Below are 17,616 nucleotides of genomic sequence, written 5' to 3'. Positions count from 1 at the left end.
ATACATCGAGAACCCAGGAATAAAGCCTCATATCTACAGCCAATTGACCTTTGAGAAAACTGACAAAAACACACACTGGGTAAAGGACACTTTTCAAAAATTGGTGCTGGGAAAATTGGGTTGCCATATGCCAAAGGATAAAACTGGACTCCTATCTCTCACCACATACAAAATCAGTAATCTGTATTTCTAACAAGATCACATGTGTCATGAATGCTACTAGTTCAGAAATCAGACTTCCAGAATCTGTGTACTAGAGTATGGAAACTTCTTTGTATTTGTTTATCTCATCAGAAAAAGAAAACCTTACTCAATAACCCTATATATTAATGATACCTGTCTAACTTAGTCGCAGATTTCCTCTTTCAAGTAAGTTTTCTTCCAAGAAGGGGATGAGAATGAGAACTTGGAAAGGAGTATTGGTTTTTAAATTAAGCCTTCTTCGTATGGAGAGTTTCCAAAGGGGAGAAGCACCAGAATAAGACACAGAAGAAAGGGCTCTCTTTGTCCTGGTAGCCTTGTGTAGAGTTTAAGAGCAGGGACTCCGGAGCTGCCTGGGCTATCAGGAGCATATCTCTGCAACCTATCAGCTTTGCACTCTCCAACAAGTTATGTATTCTTTCTGTGTTTCAGTTTCTTCTTAAATTGTGATGGCTAAAATATACCCACTAAGTGCTTAGAACAGAGCCTGGCACATGGCCAGAGGTACATAAGTGTGTGCTATTGCTACTCTTTTCAAATCAGCCCAATATTTTTCTTGATCAGTTTGTAACAATATTATAAACTACAAACATCATATTTTCTCTTTTATGCTCCATATTTCAGATATCAAGCATGTCTTCTGAAGATTGTATCAGTGTGACAGTATGTATTATGAAGAAACAAATTCATGCCGAGTACAAGGCTATGAATGCTAATAACATTTGTATAGGCTCAAAAGGAGCTATGTAGATAAGACATAATACTACTCTCAAAGAACTTAATACTTGGTGAGAGACAGATGGCGTATTTGTAAATAATACCCCAAAACTGGTTTTATAAGGCTATTAAGAAAAATAAGAAAATTCTGCAGATCAGAGAGGAGAGAGTGGACATCTGGTTGGAATGATAATGGCTCATGGCTGTGGCTTCAAGGAGAATATGACAGTTGATTTGGCTCATCAAGGATGAATAGGAGCCCAATACACAGAGATGGTTGTGGGAAGGGCACCCCAAGGAGAAGGAATGGCATGTGCAGAAAATTTAAGGAAATAACACATATTCGGGTTAGTTTATGCAAGCAAACAGCACATGCATGGAAAACTACAATCAGTCTCACAGTGTTTATCTTATCCCTTGCAGCCTGCAGAACTAGTCTGCCTTGATTCTTACTCCAGCAGATGAATGAGTTCTTATAATAATAAGATACTGGTATTTCCTAAGGGATAAAGTTTATATTCTTGCAGTTAAAAAATCAAAGGAGCAAGCCAAAAAATATGCATTAAAAGCAAAATGCACAGGTGAGGTATCGTACAAGTCAGCTTCAACATGTTTTGTTGTTCTTGTTGCTGTTGTTATTGTTGTTGTTTGTAAATGCATTCTGGCACTTTTCCAAAGCAAATCTTAATTGGTTTTCACCTCTCTTAATTGTGTGTTTAGCATATTGGCAGCACTTAGGCAGAAATAAATCAAATCATAAGGCTTTATAATTATTGGCCTTTTAGAAATTCTCACATGACAAGTATAAAAGTAATGACTGTCCAATAAATTACTTTTCTTGGTGCCACACAGCCCAACTGTATTGTCCAGAGCTGGAAGAATATTGCATGAGAAGAAAAGATTGTTGGGGTTGTGGGTATGGGTAAGAATCTCCTAAAACTCATAACTCTGTCTAGAATTTGAAGCAGAGAGTTTTACAGAGCCTTAAAACAGAGCACTATTAGTAGAGGAGGCAGGAGGTAGAGGTGGTCAGAGAAAAAACTGTGCAAAAGTCAAGAAGGGCAGGAAATTATATGTCCAATCCTGAATCACAGTTGGAGTTTCCCATATTATATGATTTCGGAGACAGAAAAAGAGTTACTAGACTAGGAAAATCCTTTCTCACCACGTCACTGATGTCTAAAATTTCACTATTTGGAACTTCAACACTTTGGTCACTTGGGAAAATAGTCACATTTTATTGTCCTGTTATTCATTAACACGTCAACATGAATTCATTTCCCAGAGTGTTTCATTCAATAAGCATTGATTGATTTGCTCATTCAATATTGGTTACTAAATACGTACCATGTGCCAGGCATTTTGATGAAGGCAAGGGTACCAAGGGGACATACACGGCCACATGGCTCCTACCCTTACCAGGCTTGGAGTACAGCATAGCACACCAATCTACTTTCAGGTTTTTGGTAGGGAGTGAGAAAGAAGAAAGCTTCTGCAAGCCAACTGAGCAACTATCTCTTCCTCCTCCAGGTTCTCTTACAGAACAATGCAAGTATGCATTTGCCCTTTTATTTCCTTTTTTAAATTTTGCTGTGCCTGGAGCTTCCTTCAAATCTCTATTGTTTGGGGGATGGGGGGAAGTTTTCCTTTATAAACACTTGGGCATTGTTTACCAATAGAAGCATACATGACAAAGGAGAACACCTTACTAGCTCATAGATCCACAGAATGTGGATCTCTATCAATGTTGGTACTATAGGGCTACCACCTACCTACCATGAGCAACTTACATGATTTGCATACATTATTTTGTCCTAACTTTATACTCTAATCACTGGCCATGTTTGATTCATACATGCAAATCAAGAATTAACACTGCTACAGGGTGGCTTTCTGTGATAAGTGCTGCAGAAATCCATACCAGTCAATTTGTAACCAGTCTTAGTCTCTGGAGCCAGTTGCAGAATTCCTGCTAAGAGTATTGGGACTCTCTGAAATCTCTCTCTCTCTTTTATTCTGTTTCAACTTCCCAGGATACCTAAGCATCAAATACTCAAGAAATATTTTCTACATTTGTTATTTTTAAGGGAAGTTCTGTCTAAGATACTGGGGAAGTAGTTGGAATTTAGAAATTTCCTACTAGAGGTAATTGGAAACAGGAATCCAGAGGGATGGTCAAACAATTAGATGAATCCAAGACTTAGACATCAAAAGATGTGGTCTAATTGCAGAAGCCATGCAGCTGAGGCAAGAATCAAGGGGAGAATCAGAGATCCAGAAAGAAGTGAGGAGGATGGTGTTTAAATAGGAGCAAATTTATATTAAAGAAGGATGGCTGGGATTCTAAGGGCATTCCCTTGAGCGCTGAAGGGTTGATGATCTATGTTGTTTATCTGGGAGAGCATAACAGTCTTCTAAAAGACCAAGGTAGAAAGGATACCAATTCAAAATGAGTCCTTTATCTATCTTAGGCCCTTTATGGTCCTGCTTTTCATTGCCTAGCCTAATATAAATTTGACTTTAGAGCTTAAGCCACTGTAGCTATCTTAACTGTCTAAACTTTATTATCCAAGACCACCACAAAATAACAGCACACTTAGGGGTCAGAGATACAGAAATGTCCTTGGATGAGCCAAACAGACTTGTTTAAGCAAGAGATGACCTAGAAGTTTCTTGTGTTTTGAGGAAGGAGAGGGAAGGAAGCTGGGAGAGGCATGAACAAGGGAAGGGCACTGAAAATGTTGCTGTTACACTACAACCTATTAATTCTCAGAAGAGTGACAGAATACTTTAGGGTATGCAATCAAATGAATGATTTACATTAAACATCCCATTTGTCAATACTGGGCTGAGAGAATGTATGCATCTCATTCATTATGCTCACATCTGTTACTGTGTATCCTGTGATTGCGTTCTCTATATTGACAAAGAAATAAAATGATTGAATGAACACATATTTGTGTATGTCCCAAAAGGGATATGATAATTTCAGCCCACTGAAATTTAACACTTATCCTCAGGATATCATTCAGGCACATGGCTGAGTAACAAAGTAAAAGAGAGACGAAAAAGAAGTAAATGCCTGTTGACATTTAAAAGACACAAAAAAGATGCAAAAGATGCATCAAGCAAGTTTGTCTCTGCAAACCACTTATGCACTAGCTACTATTCTCCAAAGCACGGATACAGCACATGAAATTATTCTGTCTCCGTTTCAAAAGGAAATCAATATCCCCAAATATTACAAGACTAAGACGCTACCTGAGTGCCTTAAATGAAGTAGGTACACAGTGCCATGTTTATTAATACCTTACAGTAGTATAGGTCTTTATGACTTAACCAGTGCTTTCACACACACATTTTTTTTAATTCTCATAATTAATGGGTAAATATTCACATTTTATCTTTATTTGGAATATAAGGAAACATAATCTTAGACTAAATGACCTACAAAGGCTTACCAGCTATTTGTTAACAAACTCAAATCCAGTCTTTTAATTTCAAATTATTATTTTTATTACTTTAGTCTATTTTAATATGAAATTTCTGTGTATATATATATATTCAATATTGTATATTATACCTGTTTATGGAACATTGCCTATAATGTCACTGTGTTAATGGTGATACCTGAGTTGCTAGAGTCCATGGAATGATCTAATTTGTTTCATACAACTCAACAATGGCACCTAAACTGCACGTCTGTAGACTCTTTGAAGAAAGATGTGTGATGAAAACTAGAAGCCCACAGTGACCCAAATACTGAGCATGGATGTGGGTTCCTGGTTGGCTTATAATTACTGTTATTACTGTTATTATTTGTCTCTATTTCTCTTTTTATTCTTTAGGCTTATATTTATTCAACTTTAAAATTTGACATTATTTACTTTATATTCTCTTATTAGGTAATATATGTGATTATAGTCCTGAATTTTCTTCTCAGTACACATTTGATTGAGTGCAATAGTTTTGATATATAGTTTTACTTATTGACAATTTCTACATATTGTAACGGTCTCTTCGGTGCAAAAATTGTTTAGGAAGGAGTTTTTAATTTCAAGTGGTTCAGCTCCTATTTTGTTTGCTTTATTCATTTCAGCACTGTGTATAATTTAATCAGTTTCATTTAATACAACCTCAACTTACATACATCATTTTCTAACAAAATTGCAAGCCTTGCTTTAATTGATATTTCTTACTATAATTTTTCACACTTTCATTTTTAACCTATTGGTATTACCATTTACCCTTATAGGTCCCTTATAAATGCCATATAAATATCTGCTTTTATGCAATCCAAGTATTTTCCTTTCAGTTAAATTTATATCATTTAAACTTGTTATCAAAACACATAAGCTTGTTCTTACTTCAGACATATATATACATATATATATATATAGCCTTGTGTAGCCTTGTTTTATATCTTTCCTATAAAACATGACATTTTTCTCTTAACAATTCCACTTCTAAAAGAGGTTATTTTAACAAATTTAGATAGTATGTTCAACTCAAATTTTGTGTTTATGGCAATTAATTGTTTTGACATTAGCAATGGAAATAATCTCAGAAGTCATTAAGCTCAGTATTTCCTGCAAAACAATTTTGTAAAAGAACAAAGTTGAAGGCTTACAGTAGCTGATTCAAAACTTCAAGTTTCAGCAATTAACCGTGTATTATGTATTATATATATATGTATTGGCATAATAATACATATATAAATCAGTGAAAAAGAATGGAATTTTTAAATTCCAGATAAAATCTGGAAATAAACACGTGTGTGTGTGTGCACATATAGTCAATTTATTTTCAAGATAATTCAATAAAGGTGTGCCTTTTCAACACGTATGAAACTGGAACAACTGTGAAAAATAAACTTCAAACTCTATTTCACATGATATACAAAAATTAACTTGAAATAGATCACAATTTTGAACATAAAAGTAAAAATGTAAAATTTCTAGAAGAAAATAGGTGAAAATTTATGTAATCTGAGGAAGGCAAAGATTTTTTAGAGAGGACACAAAAAGCACAAAATCGTAAAAGAAACTTCTATGTCTCTTAAAGTTAGGCAACATGGCAATGTAACTTACCTTGGCCAAAGAAATAAGAATGGAAGTAGCATGTGCCCATTCTGTCTTTAATGGCCACTGCTGACATGACCAGGAAGGTCTGGATAATGAAGTCTCCATTAGCCTGGATCTCTGGGTAAAGTGATGGAAAGCAAAGTGCCACTAACTTGCAAAGCGAATGTGACCTCTGTGTAAATGAAACCCCTTTGTCATTTGCTTATTTGTCTTAAGCCAATCCTATTTTGAGGGTGTTGTCTGCTATGACCACACAACCTAACCTATCTTAGGTAATACAATTAAATTCTAAGATGTATGTTTCTTTTTCCTCAAAATTTATTTAATGTTTCCTAAATTTGGACAGGTATTACATTGATTGATATAAACATTTCTTTTAGGGGTCCCTCCCCACCTACCCTTCAAAGGAAGTTATTAAATTCATAGTGTGTCCCATAACCCATGGCATCCTAGAAATGGGAGTAACAGCCTACACAACAATCCCATCATATGGAAGACTCTTCTCTATTTCCTTCTAATAAAGGCTCCTAAAGACGCTCCAAGATCCCAAGGAAAGTTTTCCTTCTTCTAATTTCCTTATTCTGGAAGCCCTCAAGAATCTGAGACCTTCACCATATGCTTTCTACCTCATAATGCCCTGATATGACCCTCTAATGTTTAATTTTAAAATGCATGTCAAAGTATACATAAAGGCAATTAGATTTCCTGCCATTCTCTTCTGTACTCTAAGTACTTCCATTATTAAATGCCACTCTCATTTAAAAAACAAACATAATCTTCCACAAAAAAGGAAAGCAAATATATGGCCAAGGATATCTCTGTAGGTAAGCCCTCTTTTTGTCCCTTATTGAATACTAGTTTCCCCATGCTTATTCTGTCTACCCATCCACGCTGCCTTTTCTTCAAGGGCACAATTATCCTGTTACTGGTTTGCCAGTAGCCTTCTATGGTGTTTTTCTATTAGTCAAATAAAATCATTTCTGTCAGTATTTTGAGAGAGATTTTATGCACAGTGCTCTTCTTAGGAAGGCACAACTGTTCTTGTCAAGCTTCCTTACCTCCTTATTCCTTTCTCTCACCTTTTTGTTTCTTTGCCCACACCTTATAGTTACTCTTATAGCTCATAGACAACAACAACAACAAAAAAGTTTTAATTTTGCTGTGTTTCTTATTTGAAATGGTGTCATCTACCTCTCCCATTTGTCTAACTTCTCTTTCATTGTTCCTACAAAGGTCTGTCTATCTTTGCATAATCCCTTAAAAAGGGAACACTCCTCTAGAAACCAAAAGTACCTCTGAAGATAATTTGTGCATTTATATGACTCTTTGTATATCAGAGGCACTCATTTTATATTTTTTGTTGTTATGGGAATTCTCTTAAGATTTGTCCCTTGCCAACTGCTGCGTGATTCACCCTTATAGTAAATCAAGATAATTTCATCAAATAAACAGTCTCAGCAGCCCAGATTAGCTAGCACCCCTACTCTCACATCACCACCATAATTACAATAACGCCAACATTTAGAACTTCAGTGAAATACCTCTATTCATATTCCCAGCTGGTAAAAACGGGAGAAGCATACAGGTTTTTGTGAACTTAGATAATAATAGGTTCTCACTATAACCTAAAAAGACAAAGTTGACTAATGATTTTACTTGCAACTACATGAACAGACCTCCTCCAGATGCCAGCACTTGTTAGCCTTTTTTACAAGTTTGGTTTTGTGTTATTGAAAGCCACCAAAGCCTGAATTTCACTCAGTGGAGACCTTGTGGCTCTGGAGAAGGTAGATATCTGAAAGCATAAGTAATTTCCCCTGAGTCCTGTAAAGCTCCAGCAAACTGCAGTGGATTGAAAATCCTGCTGGTTGTTTTAGACAATAGTAAAATAATGTAATGAAAGGCAAAGAGAAGGTATTTAAATTATTAGCTTTAATAATGTGTCATGGTTATTTCAATTAACATGTATGTTTCCGTTAGAATAAGGAAAATTTACCTTCTATGCAGGGAAGCAGACAGGCTCCTAGTCAGCTAGAGGAAATGGAAATTGGAAATATCTTTCTGTGGCAGCCATTCAATTAATATAAATAAACCTGTAAATAATCACATGTTCTACTTCTGAATATTCATTATAGCCAACTATTGAAAGGAGCCCACAAATATTTATTCATTATACATTAATTTTCATAATTAATTAATAATGTATACATTTATTCATTTATACATAATATGCATTATGTAACTACTGGTTTCCATGCAGTATTCTAGGTGATTTTCAACAAATTTTTATTTGTAGGAGAAAAAAAAACCTCTATACTATTGGCTAAATAAGTTGAGAAATATACTTCTAATGAATACTATACCATTTAAAAAGCTAATATAGATAAATATTTATTGACATTAATAATGACAACAGCTAACATTTATCAAATACATATTACATGCTAGGTACTGACTTGACTGTGTGCTTTATATAAGACCTTTAATTTAATCCTCATAACTCTTTACTTTGATTCTCCTCATTTTATTGATAAGAAAACTGAGGCTCAGAAAGGAAAATCCAAGGTTATACAGTAAGAGGTATACAAATCCAACCCAGGTCTGTTTTCTTAAACAACTTTATTAAGATTTAATTCATATACCATACAAATCACTCATTTAAAGTGTACAATCCAATGGTTTTAGTATATTGACAAAGTTGCACAGTCATCACTACAATCAATTTTAGTGCATTTTCATCATCCCAAAAAGAAGCCCCATGCCCATTTCCTTCAATTCTTTCTATACTCAGCCTCTGGCAATGTAACATACTTTCTGTCTCTATAGATTTGCCTAGTCTGGACATTTCATACAAATGGAATTATATAGTATATTGTTTTTTGGGACTTCTTCCACTTAATACAATGTTTTCAACTGTATTCATTATGTTTTATGTATCAGTACTTTTTATGACCAAATAATATTCCGTGGTATGATTATATTACATTTTAGTCATCCATTCATCAGTTGATAGACATTTGCATTATTTCTACTTTTGGCTATTTTAAATAATGCAGCTGTGAACATTTGTATACAAGTTTTTGTATGGACATATGCTTTTATTTTCTTGGATATATACCTACGAGCGAAATTATTGAGTTTCAATAATGACTACTCCATGTTTAACCTTTTGAAAAACTGTGAGGATGTTTTCCAAAGGGGTTGCATAATTTTACATTCCCATCAGCAGTTTATGAGGGCTCTGATTTCCCTACATCCTCACCAACGCTTGTTACTGTCTTTTTCATTTAAGCCATCCTAGTGGATATGACATGGTACTTCAATGTAGCTTTGATTTGCATTTCCCTGATGGCTAATGATGTTGAGCATCTCTTCATGTGCTTATTGGACAAGATCTTTAGAGGAATGTCTATTTAAATGTTTTGCTCAGTTTTTAGTTTGGTTATTTGTCTTTTTATTATTGACTTATAAGAATTCTTTAAACATTCTTGATACAGTTGTCTTATCAAATATATTGTTTGCAAATATTTTCCCCCATTTTGTAAATTATCTTTTCACTTTCTTAATGATGTTCTTTGAAGTACAAACATTTTTAATTGTGAATTCTAATTACTTTACTTTTTTTTGTCCTTTGTGTTTCTGGTATCATATCTAATGACTCTTTGCCTTATGCAAGGATGAAGAGATTTATGCCTATGTTTTTTTCTATGAATTTAATAGTTTTAGCATTGTATTGTACTGTACATATTTAAGGTAAACAACATGTTTTGTTATCTATATCTGTAGTGAAATGATTACTGCAGTGAAACAAATTAACATATCTATTACCTCATACAGTTACCTTGTGTATATGTGTAGTATGACCATTAAAACTCTATTATCTTTGCAAATTCTCAGTATACAGTATTATTCATTATAGTTTCCATGCAGTACATTAGATATATAGACTTATTCATTCCACATAACTGTACCTGTGTACCTTTTATAAATTTTATTTTTAATGTTTGAGGGTACATAGTAGGTGTATATATTTGTGGGGTACATGAGATGTTTTGATACAGGTATGTATTTTGAAATAAGCACATCATGGAAAATGTGTTAATTCCATGGGATTATTTCACCTCCCCAACCCCAAGCTCCCCACTACCCTTCCCAGCCTCTGGTAACCATCCTTTTACTCTCTGTGTCTATGAGTTTGTTTTGGTTTTTAGATCCCACAAATAAGTGAGAACATGTGATGTTTGTCTTACAGTGCCTAGCTTATTTCACTGAACATAATCATCTTCAGTTCAATCCATGCTGTTGCAAATGACTGAGTCTCACTGTTTTTATGGCTGAATAGTACTCCATTGTGTATATGTACCACATTTTCTCTACTCATTCATCTCTTGATGGACACTTAGATTGCTTTCAAATCTTAGCTATTGTAAACAGTGCTGCAACAAACATAGAGTGCAGATACCTCTTTGATATACTAATTTCCTTTCTTTTGGGCATAAACCCAGAAGTGGGATGGCTGAATTACACAGTAGTTCAATTTTTAGTTTATTGAGGAACATCTGACTGTTCTCCATAGTGACTGTACTAGTTTACATCTCCACCAACAGTGTACAATGGTCTCCTTTTCTTTACATCCTCACCAGCATTTATTATTACCTGCCTTTTGGATATAAGCCATTTTAACTGGGGTGAGATAATCTCTCACTGTAGTTTTTACTTGCATTTCTCTGATGATCAATGATGTTGAGCACCTTTTCATATGCCATTTGCCATTTGTATGTCTTGTAAAAATATACTTATTCAAATATTTTGTCCATTTTTTGATCAGATTATTAGATTTTTTTCTGATAGTTGTTTGAGCTTTTAATATATTCTGGTTTTTAATCCCTTGTCAGATGGGTAGTTTAAAAATATTTTATCTAATTCTGTGGATTGTCTCTTCACCGTATTGATTGTATCCTTTGCTGTACAGCTTTTTAACTTGATGTGATCCTATCTGTCCATTTTTGTTTTGGTTGCCTGTGCTTGTGAGGTATTGTTCAAGAAATGTTTGCCCAGATCTATGTCCTGGAGATTCTCCTCAGTGTTTTCTTGTACAGTTTCATCGATTGAGGTCTTAGATTTAAGTTTTAATCATTTTGATTTGACTTTTGTATATGGTGATAGATAGGGGTCTAGTTTCATTCTTCTGCATATGGATACCCAGTTTTCCCAGCACCGCTTATTGAAGAGACTGTCTTTCCCCAGCATATGTTCTTGGCACCTTTTTGAAAAATGAGTTCACTGTAGGGTTGTGGATTTGTTTCACAGCAGAACTAAAAGGAATTGAGACCCCAAAAAACCATACTAAGGATTAATGAAACAAAACATTGGTTTTCTTAAAGGTTAAACAAGAATGATAGATTGTTAACTAGATTAACAAAGAAAAAAAGAGAGAAATAATATCCAAATAAACACAATCAAAAATGGCAAAGATGACGTTGTAACTGATCCCACAGAAATATAAAAGATCCTCACAGACTACTACAAACCCCTCTATTCACACAAATTGATAATTCCTGGAAACACATAACGTTCCAAGATTGAATCAGGAAGAAATTGAAACCCTGAACTGCCCAGAAATGAGTTTCAACATTGAATCAGTCATTTAAAAAACTATCAACCAAAAAAGCCCCTGATTAGATGAATTCACAGCTGAATTCTACCAGACATACAAACAAGAGTTGGTACCAATCCTTCTAAGACTATTTCAAAACATTGAGGAGAAGGGATTCCTTCCGAACTCATTCTACAAAACAAGTATTATTCTGATACCAAAATCAGAGAGAGATACAATGAAGAAAAGAAAACTATGGGTCAATATCCCTGATTAACATAGATACAAAAACTTTAATAAAATACTAGCAAATTGAATCCACCGGCACATCAAAAAGTTAATTCACCATGATCAGGTGGGCTTTATTCCTGGGGTACAAGTTTGGTTCAATATACACAAATCAATTAATGTGATTCACCACATAACAGAATTTAAACAAAAAACATATTGTTATCTGAATAGATGAAGAAAAACCTTTTGGTAAAATTGAACTCCCCTTCATGACAAAAACCCTCAACAAACTAGGCAGTGAAGAAACATACCTCAAAATAATAAGAGCTATCTATGACAACTCCACAGCCAACATCATACTGAATAAGCAAAAGCTGAAAGCATTCCCTTTAAGTACTAGAACAAGACAAGGATGCCCACTCCCGCCATTCCTATTAAACATAGTACTAGAAGTCCTAGCAGAGCAGTCAGACAAGAGAAAGGCATACAAATAGGAAAAAAAAAAGTCAATTTATCTCTTTTCAGCAATAATATGATGCTATACCTAAAAGACACTAAAGACTTTGCCAAACAGCTCCAAGATCTGATAAATGACTTCGGGAAAGTTTCAGGATATAAAATCAACAAACATAAATCAGTAGCATTTCTATACAACAATAACTTTCAAGTTGAGAGACAAATCAAGAATGTAATAACACTACAATAGTCACAGAAAATAAAATAAAATACCTAGGAACACATCTAATCAAGGAGGGGAAAGATCTCTACCAGGAGAACTACAAAACACTGCCTAAAGAAATCACAGATGACACAAACAAATGGAAGAATATTCTGTGCTCATGGGTGGGAAGAACCAACATCATTAAAATGTCTATACTACCCAAAGCAATCTACAAATTCAATACTCTTCTATCTTATCAGCAACATCACTTTTCATGGAATAGGAAAAACCTACTCCAAAATTAATATGGAAACAAAACAGAACCTGAATAGCCAAAGCAACCCTAAACAAAAAGAATAAAGCCAGAATTATCATATTACCAGAATTCAAACTATACTACAAGGCTACAGTAACCAAAATGGTATGATACTAGTATAGAAATAGACACATAGACCAGTGGAACATAATACAGAAAACAGAAATAAAGCAGCACATATACCTGCAACCAACTGATCTTCAGCAAAGTTAACAAAAATAAGAAATAGGGAATGGACTCCCTATTCAATAAATGATGCAGGAAAACTGGCTAACCATATGCAGAAGAATGAAACTGGACCTCACTTATTACCATATACAAAAAAAATGAACTCAAGATGGATTAAAGACTTACATGTAAGACCTCCAGCTATTAAAAAAAATCTAGAACACCTAGGAAATACCTTTCTGGGTATTGGCTTTTGCAAAGAATTCATGTGCAAGTGCTCAAAAGCAATCACAACAAAAAATGAAAATTAACAAGTAGGACCTAATTAAACAAAAGAGATCCTGCACAACAAAAGAAACCAGCAACTGAATAAACAGACAACCTATGGAATGGGAGAAAATATTCTCAAACTCACATCTGACAAAGGTCTAATACTCAGAATCTGTAAGTAACTAAATCAATAAGCAAAAAAATAAATAAATAAATAAATAAATAAATAAATAAATAAATAAAAATAACCTCATTAAAAAGTGGGCAAAGGACATGAATGGACACTTCTCAAAAGAAGACACACAAGTTGTTAACAAACATGGGAAAATGCTCAACATCACTAATCATCAGAGAAATGCAAATTAAACCACAGTGGGATACCATCTCACACCAGTTGGAATGGCAACTATTAGAAAGTCAAAAAATAACAGATGTTGGCAACATCGTAGAGGAAAGGGAATGTTTATATACTGTTGGTGGGAATGCAAATTAGCTCAGTCCCTGTAGAAAGAAGTTTAGAGAGTTCTCAAACAACTGAAAATAGAACTATCATATGATCCAGTCATCTCATTACTGGGTATGTAACCAAAGGAAAATAAATCATTCTACCAAAAAGACACATGCACTTGTATGTTCATCACAGGACGATTTAGAGCAGCAAAGACATGGAGTCAACCTAGGTGCCCATTAACAATGGATTAGATAAAGAAAATGTGGTACTTGTACACCATGGAATACCACACAGCCATAAAAAAGAAAGAAATCATGTCCTTTGCAGTAACATGAATGCAAATGGAGGCCATTATCCTAAGCAAATTAACACAGAAACAGAAAACCAAATATTGCATGTTCTCACTTATAAGTGGGAGTTAAATCTTAACATAAAGACAGTAATAATAGACGCTGGGGACTCCAAAAGGAGGGATGGAGGGAGAGGGCAAGGGCTTAAAAACTTCCTATCAGGTACTATATTCACTATCTGAGTGACAGGATCAGTAGAAGCCCAAACCTCAGCATCATGCAATATACCCATGTAACAAACCTGCATATGTGCCCACTGAGTCTAAAATAAAAATGGAAATTTTAAAAAATTAGAAAATAAATTAAAAGCTACCTTTTCCACAATATCTTAAGGTTGAGCTTTCCAAATATTATTAAAGTTTCACTGACAAGATGCACCCATTTTATCTGAATTCATGAATGTCTTTAGTACAAAGGGACAAGGGAGTGCAAGGTGTTTTATTTTACTGGTATAGATCTAATAGGCATGGCTTGGCTCCAACCTGGTAGCAGCCACCCTCCCCCTGGATTCCAGCTAAGACAGTATATAACTACAGCAGTCTGGCAACAGCTTCCCGATGCTCAGATTACAATGAGGACTACATGATGGTGGCCACACCATGCACCTCTTGGGTACAGCAAAATACAGTCAGCCCGCTATGGCTGTCCACCTCTGTACTGTTTGCTGGGAATCAATCCTGAAGACCTAGCCTTCTGATCAACAATGATTTTGTCAACATCAAATTTCCTGTATTAAATCACTTCCTCTGTAAAACGCTAATGTAGTTTCTGCTATCTTCAACAGGAGATTAATATAAGGGGCCAGGGTAGGAGCTGTAAATAAGTGACTAGGACCTCATGGCTACATATTAAATACTTAAGAATGTTTTTTTCACTTTTATAAAATAATACGGTCTCTACTACTTTTTTGAAATTGAGTGTATTCTTGACCTGTCTTTTGTTTCTCCTCTTTAATAGACACATTTTAGAACTATTTCTCTACTATGGAGATAAGAAATACTATGCAAGCCTGGTACTAAATGACGTCTGACAACTGGCCTCAGTTTGGGACATGTGCGGGGCATGGCATGCACTGTGGAAACTCATAATGGGACTCTGAGATACTGCAACACTAGAGGAGAAAGACAGCAGAAGAGGAAAAAGGCAAGTTGACCAGAAAGTAATGTCCCAGACTATATCCACACCCAGCATACCCACCCCCCCAGTGATGGTGTGCTTCCTTGTGCACAGTAGGCCCCTTCCATCTCATAAGTAAGTGTGGAATTCCATTGCATGAAAGATTCATGAACTGATGCCCTGCAGGCTGGCCCGACCCCTCAAAATCATTTGGTTTAGCCAAAATCATGTTTAAGAAACTTAAGCCCACACTGCAGAATGAAAGTATGTTCGAAAATATGGATTTCGAGTTTTGCTTGAAAAATCTGGTCTGACAGCACTTGGAATACCTTCCTACATGGCAATGAGTAGCTGGAGCTAATCCAAGGAGTTCCCACATGGCAATGAGTAACTGGAGCTGAATCCATAGAAGTTTTCCTATAAGAATCATGTCATCTTTATCATACGCATCACAATGAGGTGTGATTATCTCTTGCTCACTATTTTCCCCCGTAGAATATGGAGAGAGACTATTTCTTTTAAACCTGTACCCCTACCACCAAAGTTTATGTAGTATATATCCTGTTAAAGTGTTAATGTTTATTGAATGAATGAATGAATGTAGGCAGTCAAGCTATTCACTACTAATTACATTAAAATAACATTTATTGAATTCCCACTCTGTATCAGTTACTGAAATAGGAGCTTGTCATGCACCCTCTCATTCATGTAGCAAACACAACAGCAATGGTACAAAGTAGTCAAGAGAATCAAAGGAAAGAAAGTTGACACTGATGAGACTGCTTCATAAATAATGTGAGATTTCATCTGATGTTTGAAGGAAAGGTAAGATTTTAATAGATGAGGTGAACAGGGAGCAGTGCACTATTCTAAAGAGAAGAATATGACCCTGCTACAAGGCATGCCTGAAGAAGAACAGGCCCAATTCTACAACCAAGAGCCTAAAGGAAATAAAACTGGAGAGGAATGTTAAGGACTTTATGTTGAAACAAAATAAACGCCCAGCTCAAAAGTTTAAATCTGATCCTCTAGACTCTGGGTGTCATTTAAGCAGATTATAATGAAAGTTAGGGTAGAAAGATTTAGCTTATCATAACCTGTAGAAACATTTTAGATTGAAAACTTGTGACTTGTAGAAGCAGTTAGTTTTCACAAATGCATATATATGTTAAAACTCATCAAGTTGTACACTTTAAATATGTGCAGTTTATGGTACCTCAATTATATTTCAATAAATATGAACAGGAAGCAGGTAGACTAATAAGACACATATAGGTTTATATTAAAGGAGATTTATTACAGAAATTTGCTCATGAGATTATGGAGGCCAAGATGTCTTACAATCTGCCATCTGCAAGCCAGATGAACAAAAAAAACAAAAACCAGATGGTATAATTCAATCAAAGTCCAAAGGCCTGAGAATTAGGAGGCCAAGAGGGTAAGTCCCGATCTGAGTCCAAGAAACCAAGAGCACCAAGGTCCAAGGGCAAGAGAAGATGGATGTCTTAGCTCAAGCAGAGAGAGCAAATTCACCCTTTTTCTACCTTTTTCCTCTATTCTGATCCTCAAAGTATTAGATGATACCCACTGACATTGGGGAGGGCAATCTGCTTTACTCAGTTCTCCAGTTAAAATGCTAATCTCTTCCCGAAACCCTCTAACAATCATACCCACAGATAATAGTGTACCAGTTATCTGGGCGTTCCTTAGCCCAGTCAACTGGACACATAAAGTGAACCACAACAGGTAGCAACATTGAGGTGGCAGAAATGAGCTAAAATTTGTTTAAACCTACTGAGGGCAAGGCATTGTGTTAGGGGCTTTACTCAAATTATCTTAATTAGTCAGCATAGCAACCCTGAAAATGATACATTAGCATAGAAATTGAGGCTCTAATACCAGCTCCAAATGTTATTTGGTTAGTAAGACAGTGGTTAGATTTGAACACAAATTTATCTTTCTTCAAAGTCCTGTTATTCGAAATGACAGCACACAGGGCGAATATTAATATTGCATCTGGAACCAGATTCATTCTCTCTGCTAACAATAGTACCAGGGCAAATTATTGGGAGCATACACATAATCCAAATTAAAGACTTGGAAAAACTTACTCTAGAAACCTGTTTTACATTTGTTACAGACTTGTCACATCTGAAAATATTCCTAAGCTGACTGAAAATTTAGTGAAATAATAAAAAAAAGAAAGGGGAGAAAAAGAGGAATGAGGGGGAAAGGGAAGGGAAGGGAAGGGAAGGGAAGGGAAGCAAAGGGAAGAAGGAAGGGCAGGCTAAAGGAAGGAAGGGAAGAAAGAAGGGAGGGAGGCCATCAATTTCACAACGCAAGCTCATACATTACAGCATACCTTAGGCTAAATAGGAAGGAATTTAACCAGTGGAAACTCATTTCTAGTAGTCATACGTAGTTAACAATGCCTCTGATATTAATCAGAATTAAA

At 35.3% G+C, this 17,616-nt stretch overlaps 1 long non-coding RNA gene across 1 annotated transcript in view; it reads left to right on the top strand.

The window, feature by feature from the left end:
- LOC135969610 (uncharacterized) overlaps nucleotides 1-17,267 on the top strand; it is a 64,675-nt gene extending 47,408 nt beyond the window's left edge. Inside the window, exon 4 of the long non-coding RNA XR_010584904.2 lies at nucleotides 15,003-17,267. This is a non-coding gene — a long non-coding RNA (uncharacterized lncRNA). The remainder of the gene's footprint in view (nucleotides 1-15,002) is intronic.
- The last annotated feature ends 349 nt before the right edge of the window (nucleotides 17,268-17,616 follow it).

Source organism: Macaca fascicularis, chromosome 2 (assembly GCF_037993035.2).
Source record: "Macaca fascicularis isolate 582-1 chromosome 2, T2T-MFA8v1.1".
NCBI lineage: Eukaryota > Metazoa > Chordata > Mammalia > Primates > Cercopithecidae > Macaca > Macaca fascicularis.
This window is presented reverse-complemented; position numbering and strand designations above follow the sequence as displayed.